Source organism: Jaculus jaculus, chromosome 4 (assembly GCF_020740685.1).
Source record: "Jaculus jaculus isolate mJacJac1 chromosome 4, mJacJac1.mat.Y.cur, whole genome shotgun sequence".
Lineage (NCBI taxonomy): Eukaryota > Metazoa > Chordata > Mammalia > Rodentia > Dipodidae > Jaculus > Jaculus jaculus.
In genome coordinates this window covers 97618950-97631357 of record NC_059105.1, presented here as the reverse complement: position 1 = coordinate 97631357, position 12408 = coordinate 97618950, and the positions used below count along the sequence as shown (strand labels likewise).

General features: G+C 36.0%; 1 protein-coding gene across 2 annotated transcripts in view; it reads left to right on the top strand.

Moving 5' to 3' along the window:
- The window catches only part of Arhgap15 (Rho GTPase activating protein 15), a 671175-nt gene that overhangs the window by 474362 nt on the left and 184405 nt on the right, over positions 1-12408 (top strand). The window lies entirely within an intron of this gene.

Below are 12408 nucleotides of genomic sequence, written 5' to 3'. Positions count from 1 at the left end.
CTGGTTGATGTGATTTCTGAATTGTGGTAATTCCTGTTTCTGTGACAGTTCATCAAAAATTGAGGCACCACTTTTGAAAATTACCCATGGTTTCACTTCCAAACTAGATGCAGGTTCTGGGCCTTTGATTACTAGAATTATTCAGCTCACTCAGCAGACCAGTGAGTTGGGGCATTGGTAAATATATCCCAACTGATATTCTGTAAAAGATTCCTAACAGACACATGAGGCAGCCAAGGAAAGTCTATCAGTCTTTAACAAGTGTCATCTAAACCCACAGTGGCAACCCATGAACAAGCCAAAGCAACCATTCACAAATCTATCCCTCTCCTCCAGAAATCTGGTGAATGGGGTTGAGTATTAGTCAAACTAAAAGAGGTATAGACAAACATTTCTCTACTTTTATTGTGCATTTTAAGATAAATTGTACAAAGACATTAAAAAAACATGTTTTAGGCTTCCATCACCCCTGCCCCCAAACTCCTTTGCCTCTGAATGAGGAGCCAGTTCTATAAAATCTTCAATGAGTCAGCATCCATCAGGCAGCTTCTTTAGTGAATGGTAAATCTTGAAAGCTGGTTTTCTCTCATTCTGTCGAGCACTGGCTTGAGTCCTTGCTTTCTCTGCATGGCAAGGGGACTTGGGTAAATGGAAGGACTGCAGTAATGTACTGATGAGTGTAACTGGCTTCATCTTCATGGACTGCAGGGAAAAAATTCTCTGCTGATCTCCTGCTGGGTTGAGGCCACCCTCATGATTTCACTGAAGGGGTATGTGAGCACCAGTGTAAAGACCAGGCTCACATTTTCAGAGGCCTTTCACAAAAAGAAAACTGCTGATCCACACAGAAGTATGTCAGGGATTAAGAGGCCAGTAATATAAGCATCTTGCTACCAAAGCCGAACAGTTTATCATATAAATATAATTGTCTTCTTTTAGAAGAATAATAAAAGCTGAATCCATATGTTACATATTACTTAAAATTGTTCCAGCAAGATGTATTAGTCCCACAGAAGAAGCAATTCTTCTACCAGAAGAGGACCACAGCAGTTTTATTATACTGCATTGTCATTTGTTTAATTTGTTTGTTCCCAGTAGTAGTTTCTCACATTTTTATGAACTGTTACTTTTATAGAAAGTCAAGTTACTCCTGATGGATGCTGTTTGCATTCATAAAGAAAGAAGATTGTGTAGGGGGAAGGGCTCAAGAACATAGATGATATGAACTTATTTAATGGAATTTGTTGAAACTAATGCTTCTGCATGGAAATTTAATGGATGTTCTGTTAGAGACATTATATGTGAGATTATTAAAATATGAAGGTCAAGATAAGGCTTGTGCTGCAAGACTTTTGTTAGAAAAGATAAACTAGAGATTCTTATATAGAAATAACTCAGAATACAAGGGAGGTATGATACGGAATATGATATACTAACTTAGAATTATATGTCTACTACTTATTCTCTCCAATTTATTGGTTAAAAAAAAAGAGTTTCTTCTATCAACCCTAACAAATTCAACTAAACCTTATTTTTTATCTAAATGAAGTAAAAGTTTTATAGGTAAAGTTGAAATTTTAGAAGTTTTAAACTGAATTATATTCTTGTTTAACTGAAAGATTTAAAATATACAAAATGATAAAAGGCTTTCTGAGAGTCATAATTCAGGTTTATTTTAAACTGGTAAATGTGTATTCTGTTGAAGTTACATGTTTGGAGGTGAGAATATCCTCAGAGTACATGTCCAGAACAGCCTGAATAGAGCTATGGGGATGAGTGTGGGCCAGGCTTGAGACCCAGCAAAGACTAAGTGAGTTTTCATTGGACCTCAAGGCATCTGAGCTTGTACACTGATCACTTGTAGCCTCCTGACAAATATAAGGATCTAGATGGAAAAGCACCATTACTGCAATGTACTCTGGATGACTATAGCATTTAAAAATTGGGCTATAGAATTGGGGAAATGGCTCAGCCATTAAAAGGGTTTCCTTGCAAAGCCTGAGGTCCCAGGTTGGACTCCCAGAGCTTATGTAAAGCCAAATACAAATAGGTATAAGTGTGGCAAGAGACCCTGGTGTATACACACACACACACACACACACACACACACACACACACACACACAATCAGTCAATCAATAAATGTGTTTTCTTTTACATCTTACCATATAGATGCCTGCCACAATTCTCCAGAAACCAACTTAAGTTAAATTATAAGCTAGTGAAGCAATTTTTAGGAACATAAATAAGTCAGGTCATGTGTTTTTATTCTCAAAATTTCAATCTACATTCCTGAATAATTCCAAAAATAAAATATGGTTAGACAGGAGCCATTGGCAGATGAAATATCTAATTCTAAATAGATGAAATTCATTTATATTTTGACTTTGGAATATCTTGCATATATTTTATTTTTTGCTATCAGAACAGTTTTACATCCTGCCAAATGTTTTCAATGCTGATGAGTACATGGAGAAAGATAGAGCAGAAACATACTGGATGGTGACTAAAAAGTATACGAAGACTTCAAATGTCCAAGAGATGTGGACATGGCACAGATGGTAAAGTGATTGCTGTGTGAGCATGAGGATCTGAGTTCACATAACCTAGAACCCATATAAAAGCCAGGTGTAGCAGCCACACTCCTGGAATCCCAGCACTGTGGAAGTAGAGACAGGAAGATGCACAGAACTTGCTGGCTAGCTAGGCTAGCTAGATCAGTGAACTCCATGTTCACTGAGAAACTCTGTCTCAAATACAAGGTAGAGAGTGACTGAGGAAGACACTGGCATCAACTCTGGCTTCCACATGCAGGCAAACACACATGCGTGAGCACATTCACACACACACACACACAGGCACACACAATACACATATAAATATGGATACACATATATGTATATGTATATGTATATGTATATGTATATGTATATGTATATGTATATGTATATGTATATGTATATGTATATGACACACACATATAACACTAAAATAAAATAAAATAGCTCATTCTACATTTAGATCAGTTCGAGATAAATCTCAGGGGAAGTTCCCAACTCCATAACAAGTAAAAATAAAAAAAGTAAAGCCGGGCATGGTGGCTTATGCTATAGCCAGGTGTAGTGGTGCACACCTTTAATCCCAGCACTCAGGAGGCAGAGGTAGGAGGAGTGCCATGAGTTCAAGGCCACCCTGAGACTACATAGTGAATTCCAGGTCAGCCTGGGCTAGAGTGAGACCCTACCTCAAAAAATAAATAAATAAATTTTAAAAGTGCAGAGATTTCTCTTAGCTTTGTGACTTCTTTGTAGAATATATATATGAATTAAATGGATGATGGTTTAAATAAAACCCCTCTGTATTTATGTAGTGGCATTGTTGTTTACTAAAAGAATATTTAAAAATTTTGTTGTTCTAAAATTTGAAGACCCTTTACAAAATTAAAATATTATACACATTCACAGAAAATGCCATGCCATCTAGCCTCCTCATAAATAGAAATATACATATGTTAATACTAATTCATGACATTCCAGATGCTCCATTACATTTCAGTATCCATTTCTTTTTACACAAAAGATCATGAGTAGGTTGCTCTCAAATATCTGAATGTTTCATAGTATATTTGTGGTTTTAAAATTAAAATCCAAAAAGTGGAGTATAAAATTGGATAGCTTTTATTGTTTCTAATTTTTTTTTTCATATGTAGTTTTTTTGGCACTGAATGTTGCTGGGAAGTTTTCTAAGGCCAATCTCCCCACCCCCACCCCCACACATACCTATTAATATGATTTACTTCTCCTGTCTGGAGAATATATGACTTTTCTTTATTCCTAAATTTCAGTACCTATGTGACGATGAGAATTATAATGGAATATTTCCTGAGTATAAGTGTGTTCTTTCAGTGAACAGATTCGTTATCTATTTTCAAAACTTTTCTTCTATTATATCTTCCATTGTTTTGTTTGCTTTGCTCCATTAATTCTGTTCCCTACTTCAAGAGAACTAATTTTACTTGCCGTCTGCATTATGATCAACTTTTTAATGTATATAAAACTATGTATTGATATAATTTCTGTTATTTTCATTTCATATATTTTTTTCTAGTTTGTATGGCATTCTGTACTTCCAATTACATGTACTAGATTTTAACTCTACCTGACATTTATAGTATTTTGTTGCATGTAATTTCTGAGTTTTAGCAACTTGCTTTGTATCCTTTGTAATATTTATAGTGCTTGTTAGAAACATTTTCTGATATTATATGTGAAACAATTTATTTAAAACTACATGTAGTTGGGGCTGGAGAAATGACTTCAGTGGTGAAATGTACTTACTTGTGAAGCTTGAAGGTCTGGGTTTGATTCCCCAGTAAATCCATGTAAATCCAAATGCACAAAGTGGCACATGAATCTGGAATTTACTGGTAGTGACAGGAGACACTAGTGCAACCATACTCTTTCCCACTCTGTCTTGCAAATAAATTAATAAATAAATAAGTAAATATTGTTTTTAAAACTACAGATAAATATCTACTAAATCCTTGGTCTTCTTGAATAATTGCTCTTCTGATAAATTCTGATCTTCCTCTCTACTCATGTCTAATCAATGATCTTGTGCTGATTGTATAATCATTCCTAGTTACATTCCAAATCAGTACCAATCCTTCATTGCTCTTTCTCACTCTCTGCTCTCTCTCATTATGACAATCAAGGAATTATATAAGAATGAAGGATTATGTGTGTGTGTGTGTGCCCTTCCCTCCTTTCCTTGCTCACCCTCCCTCCCTTTCTCCCTCACTTCTGCCTTCCCTCCCTTCTTCTCCATTTTCTCTTCTTCTCTAATGCATCTGTGTTTATTAGAATCTGCCTTCTCTTCCTCTTTCATGCAACTTAGAGTAAATACTCTTTGAAAAGTAGGACCTAGGAAACAAGCAATAAATGGTTTTGCTATCAGTACCATTCCCTGCTTCAATTTATGTATGCTAAAATCTTCTACACATTTCTCTACTCACAGCCTCACAGGACCCACACATTTCTAGATTCTGGTATGCTAATTTAGATCCTCAGTCAGCACTCTCAAAGTTAGGATCCTATTAAGAAAGCTACTTTCATCTTGCATTTCTACCATTTGTCTTGGCTCTGAGATTCTCCCCTCTCTTTGTTGTATACTTCATAGTATCTCACAGTACACATGATTGTATATGGTTTGAGACTATGAATATTTTTGTTTTACTGAAGACTGAAGGTTTGTTGTTTATGTTGTGGTTCTCTGGTCTTCAATATTTATTCATTTTGCTATGTTTTCAGGGACCTCGGTGCCAAAGCCTTTTAATGGAAATGATCTATGATCTGAGCACTGTGGACTTACAAAGTCAATGCCATTGTTTTGATCTCATTCCTAACACATTCCTTTCAAAACTTCTTTAATGAATTAACTTAAGCAAGTCAAAAAATATTATTCTTTCCCAACTACCTCTTGCTTTCAATGACCTTACACCTTCAAAATGAAGGATGAAGCCCTTCCATGCTTCTGTCTTTCCTCTTTCATAGAAATTTCCAGAATACTGGTCCCTTTGTTAAGACTAGATAGAGACATGTGTCCATCTTGGTTGGGCTAAAACCTTTACACTGTAGTCAAACTAAACATTTGACTTCTACAGCAAACCAATAACTTGCCAGTTCATTAAGTGTATACAAATATTTATATTTTAAGACATGCATCAAAATATTTGGCAAAAAAAAAAACCAACAGAAATATAGTCTACTACAATCCACACCTCAGCTAGCTGACTCCACTTAGCAAATCAATAGCCTCCTCCCTGCTAGACTCCCTCTTCTTAGAAAACAATTTAACAATGCTTTTTTTTTTTTTTTTTTTTTTTTTTTTTGAGGACAGCTACCTATGAACCTAATTCTATCCGTCTTTCTAAATAGCTTACCAAAGATCTGTGTAATTCTCCTCACATTTTCAGTGAGGGGCTTCAGTGTCCCCACCCACCTCAGTTCACACTCACTTTGTTTCTTTCAGCTAATATGGAGGAGCCTTCTCAGCTACTGCAAGTGGGTGTTTCTAAGATATGTACCCTTTGTGAAAGGTCAAGGTTTCCCTCAAAAGGCTGGCACATTCCATTACACTCCCAATTTGCTTTTGTGAATGAGAGAAAAAGATAAAGATTTCCTGCTAGTTCAATAAATTTGCACACGCCTTGGAAATCGTCCCAGAAGAAAACATCATCTGTAGTGTGTTAAACAATAAGTGATGCTTATTGCCCTTTTCTGGCCAGTTTAATCTCATTGGTTTTAGGTCTGAACACATTTTCTCTACTTTATAATAAATGTACATTAAAATTTGTTTTCCTTATCTATCTTATGTAGTCTCTGGTCTTGTGTACTTACTTCTGGTTTCAAGAAATTGAATCAAGATTGCTAAAGGCCTCAAATAATGATTTTCCTTGTTCTTTATCACTATTTCTCCTGTTGAAATTTCATTACTTCAAGGGCTTGGGAAGACTTAACTTTGGGAACTTTACTCACTTTTTAAGAAAATTTGTAGAGTTCTGTCATTACCTCCAGTTAAATTATTCTCCAGCCCACATTTTTGTATCTAATTCCCACCTTTCAACATACCATCTGAAAGCTGATTTTTAATGCCTAAAATATAATAACAAATTGAAAAATGCCACCACTTAACTGGTCATTAGTCACTGGAATGAGAGAGAGATTTGATCTCTGTTTCAAGACATCACTTCTTTTGCTTAACACTGCCTATAGATGCTGTAGTAGCTGAGTGACCTTTCTTACAAAGCCAAGTTTTAAGTCATTTCTTATCCCTGCCTTTTGATTATACCAAATATACTCTATAACATTTTGTGAACATTGATTATTTGCCAGGCTTTGAATAGTGTGCTTTCTGTATACTATCTCATTTAACAATTACAGGAAAAAAAAACCTCAAAGACTTATTTATTATCTCAATATGTTAATGAAGAAATGTTGTTTAGTGAAGTCCCAGGATCCACAGCTAATATGTAGTAGAACCAAGATTCTAGTCTAAAATTTGCTGAATCTAAGGTCAATGTGCTCCCAGCCACTGTGCATATCATTTTCTTGGGTTATTTCTCTCCTCCTCCTCCCCCTCCTCCTCCTCCTCTTCCTTCTTCTTCTTTTCTCCCTCTCTCTCTCTCCCTCTGTCTCTCTCTCTCTCTATCTCTCTCTCTCTTTAGGATGGGCTTCCTGAGTCACTCTTTTTGTTGTTGTTGTTGTTAGTATTAATTGTATGACTATTTTGTCTCAGTAGAAGACATGATCCCAGTTTAAGAGGACTTTGGGGGCATAACAAAAAACAAAAGTACTAAGTCTGGCAAGTAATTTTGTTCAGTAAAAATACAGTGAGAGCTGAGTATGGTGACATATTCATAATTTTTGGCACCCATAAACACTGAGGTAGAAGGATGAGTTTAAGGCCAACCCAGGCTACAGTAAAAACCTAAAAAATATGAAAAATAAAAGTGTTTTATATGATTCCATAATACAGAATATGTTGAGAGTGTACTTGCTCAGAGGAGAGAACATGATGAATGTTAAAACTCATTTAATACTGGCATTCTGAAGCAGTTACTGCTATATAGTGACCTTGATTCTTTTTAATACTCATTCTCAGCTACTGACTCTTTTATACATAGAATCTCTCTGTAATTTAATTATTTTCAATTTTTTTTTCAGAATGGGAAGTCAATGCTAACAAAATTTCTCCTCATTTTTCTTTAATATCCAAACAGAAAGGAGCTTCAGAACCCATCAACACATCTGTTCAAGTTTTCTGTGAGCAACATTACATGAAACTACCATGATTTGTTTTTCTCTCCATAAAGTGAGACAATTTAACAGCCCTCACCACTATATCCTCAAACACTGGAATGCTATCATCAGAATTAAATATAGTAATGGCTAAGATACTTCTACTAGATAACATGTCACATCCTCTTTCTCTACACAAGGCCACTCTACTGTCTATCTTATCTCTGCATGAAGAGCATGAATCCCACCTTCGCCCACCCATACCAGGCCACACCTCCAAGAATCTATCTGGGCTAACTTTAGGAATCTTAATACTGATCAGAGTTCTTCAGAGAATCCATTGCATTTTTTATTTGATTTTCTCTTTCCCACTAGACTACAAAATACTTGTAGGCAGGATGTATATCTCTGTCACCAACAGCAACTAGCACATTACTTTTGCCTTCATTAGTTTTCTGAATTTTTTAAAAGTATTTCATATTTATTCATTTGATGGGGGCAGGGAGAATGAGCATGACAGGGCCTCTAGCCACTGCAAATGAACTCTGGATGTATGTGCTATTTTGTGCATCTGGCTTTATATGGGTACTGGGGAATTGAACATGTGTCCTTACACATTGTAAGTTAGTGCCTTAAATGCAGGTTGTCAGGCTTGCCAAGGAAGCAGCACTATTGCTCATCTGGCCAATTCCTCTGTGGTTTCACATGGGCCCTAGCTTCTATGCTATGGTTGGTTCATCTCCTGTCAGGAAGTCATCTATCTATTCTTGTCTTGTTAATAGATTTTGGTTGTCTTCAATTCTTGTCACTTTCTGAAATACAAAACAGATTCTCCAATGCAGAGTAAGATCAGGATATATTAAAGGGGATAATTATTGTTAATTTAGAGATATTTTGATTGCTGTAGCCTCTCTTTTGGCCAAAGATTAGTGGGAGCTTCTCACTGGGTTCCATAATCTTGGTTTCCACAGGATTCTGCCTCAGTTCCAAGTTCCAACTATAGGTTCCTTGCCACTAAAAGGACCTCTTAGCTAATCAGAGAGCCATTAGTTACCCACCTAGGCTATGTGGCACTATTGCACAGGTATGTACATCTTGTCAGACTGATGGCTTTTCCTAGAGCACAGTTCTCTGCTGTTCACAATATCATTGGCCACTTTTCCACAGCAGCTCATGCAGCACTTTTTAGCAATATAAGTGCTTAGCATCTGAGAACCTGCTTCCTTTTAGATTCTAGCTGGATCTCTTGATGTTCTGCATCAGCAGCATGTGGTATCTTCAGCAATAGGGTCTTACCTTTCACCTCAGATGGGTAATCAAGTGCTTTTACAGAAGCCTATCTTGTTTGGGGGATATTGTAGGTCCCTCTGCTCAATAGCTCAATGTGGGTTGTAACAAATTTCTGGTACTTGGAGTTACAAGCCAGGGCCCAATATTTTAGGGCTAGGTTTCATCTCACCCTCTCTAGGGTCCTTCTTATCAAACTATACCTCCATGCTCCTACTGAGGGTTATATATTTCAGTCTCCTATTGTTGCAGTCAGGTTCAGCATTGCTGGTAGAAATCATCCAACCAAGAGCAGCTTCTGGGAAAAAGAGATTTATTTTGGCTTACAGGCTCAAGGGGAAGCTCCACAATGGCAGGGGAAAACAATGACATGAGCAGAAGTTGACTAACATCCCCTGGCCAACATAAGGTGGACAATAGCAACAGGAGAGTGTGTCAAACACTGGCATGGAGAAACTGGCTATAACATCCATAAGCCCGCCCCCAACAATACACTCCCTCCAGGAGGCACTAATTCCCAAATATCCACCATCTGGGAACCTAACATTCAGAACACCTAAGTTTATGGGGGACACCTGAATCAAACCACCACATGTATCAAGGAGAAGGTTTCAGTAATACCAATTCATTTTGGATTTAGTTTGATGCATATCTCCTCCTGCCCTCCATTTCTCCTCTCCCCAAACCCTTCTTGATTCAGTATATCTTTTACATGACAATGCTATTGAAGGGATAAAGATTTCATTTTCAAGTTATGCTCTACTAAGGCAGAAAAAAATTGTCCAACAGATATCCAATTTTTTTTTAATTTCCAAAAGTATATATTTGATATTTTCACATCCAGCTCACTATTCACTGTTACTTTGTTATATATACTGCTAATGTTTTACTACCAATTTCCCCTACCCAAAAGATCCATTCCCTAAATCCATTTTACTTTCCTTCCTATGTTTCAGTAAAGTTTCATAAAGAAATGTATTGACTCCCAAACCAGTTTATGATAGTAAGTCCATTTCATTCCTAGGCACAAACATTATTTGCTTTTAAATATAGATTCTAGAATCAATATTCTAGAGTTGATTTGAGACATGTATAAAGATGGTAACTTAACTGGGTTTCAACACCTCAGTCCTCTTCTTCTAAAATTATAAAGTAAAGCTAATAATAGTTACAGTTCATGAAGTTACAATAGGAAACTAGAGATAAATACCTATCAGTATCATTATTAATATTATATGCAAGTACTCTGTTTTAAATTTCTAATAGGTCTGTTTTGTAGAGTATTATTATTATTTTTTAAGTTTTTTGTTCATTTTTATTTATTTATTTGAGAGTGACAAAGAGAGAAAGAGGCAGATAGAGAGAGAGAGAGAGAGAGAGAATGGGAGCGCCAGGGCTTCCAGCCACTGCAAACGAACTCCAGATACATGCGTCCCCTTGTGCATCTGGCTAACATGGGTCCTGGAGAATCAAGCCTTGAACTGGGGTCTTTAGGCTTCACAGGCAAGTGCTTAACCACTAAGCCATCTCTCCAGCCCGAGTATTATTATTTAAAGAGCTTTTTTTTTTCTTTTTTTACCATTTTTCTTTAGTTCATAAATATAAACAACATTTACTTTTTAAATGTTATTAAAGTTAATGTTTCCTGGATGATATGCACTTTCAAAATGAGAGCTAAATACCATTCAGTAATTCTCATTTTTGTCAATGCTAGCATATCCTAATGTAATGTTCATAAAGTTTTGTTTATGAATAATGCATTTTTAAATAATACTCTCACATGAGAGAAGTATTTTTATTTTCCCAGATATTTATTAATTTATTTGTGTTTAACTTCACAACTCAGTAAGAAATTACAGTGTCATTTTGGAAAATCTCCAGTCAAATTCTGATGCTTGCCTATGATGTATCTGGTTTTATTTAACTGAAATGGGGGAATTGAATGCTTTGGGGTTTTTCTGCTATTCTTAGTTGACTATTTGACTTTCCTTGTGTCATTCTGTAAGAAACCTTGACAAGTTAAATTTATCCATACAGAAACCCATAGTTAGGAGACCTGTGAGACGACTATAATTTCCTTCCCATTAGTTTCAATGAATTCCATGCACGGGAAAAAGAACTTGTAGAGCAGAGTCTGGAGCCTTGTGTTTCCTGGTGTGCAGGTATATTGAGGAGCGAGATATAGTCCAGGACTCTGCAAGTTGTCCCTCTGCTGCACATTACCCTTAATCCTCTGAGCAAGTAAAGAATGGAACAGATATGCCAGGAACTGGAAACTTAACTCTTTGAACACAATAGGCCTCTTTACACATAGTTTACTCTTCACACAAAACCTGTGAAATAGTTAATATATAAATTTGAGAGTCATTTCTATTATACCAGAAGAATTGAGATGTAGCCAGCATTTATTTAAGCATCATTATTGCCATCTGGATTCTTTGTGGGGAAAGAAACATTTGAAGGGAATTGCCTTTGGTCACAAAGGTGATTTGACTCTCCTCCCTATTTATATGTTAATCATCCCACAGGCATCATTGTTCAAAGTTCCATAAAATAGGCCCTCATTTTCCCCCTTACTGCTGCCTGATCCATTAGATAGGATGGAGATCTCCCAGGTCTGAGGTCTGAGGTGGGGAGGGAAAGAAACATTAACACTTGAATCCAGGTAAAAATGACATAGACACTCACAGAGGGCAAATTAACTTCTACTTTTGTTCTTTTTCTTAAAACACAAGCCACTTGATATGATAAATCACTTGGACTTTAGTGTGCAAAATCCAATGCTTATTGGCCACTTACTTTATCAGGGGATTGGGTATTGATGCCATCCATTTTAGCATTGAGGCTAAAGCAAAATTGTGGTTAAAGTGCTCAAATCATAAATTCTAGTCTTTCTTTGACCTGGGATAAGTAAATTAGGATAATTCAAAAATAATAGTGAGACTCCTTCACAAATATTTTACAGATTAAGTTTGAGAAGATTGTCATTTCATATAAAGGAATTATAAATTTCATTCTAGTTCTAAATGAAAAGGATTTAACCTGTGAATGATCAAATTTATTTTATTGTTATAAGATTCAGAACTAGTGGCAATTTAATGATTATAAGATCAGGTAATTTTTATCTACTATGAGAGCTCCTTAATAATATGAATTAATTAAATCTCTCAACAAAGGTTTTAAATGGAGCACTGAGCTATAAGAGACAGTCTATGGGCTATTTATCCATGTATTATTTTAAAGTATATTGAGATAAAACTATTTACTGAGTTCTTAAGAACTCTTGGAATATATAAAAGAAAGATCCAGAAGAGAAGCTCTTT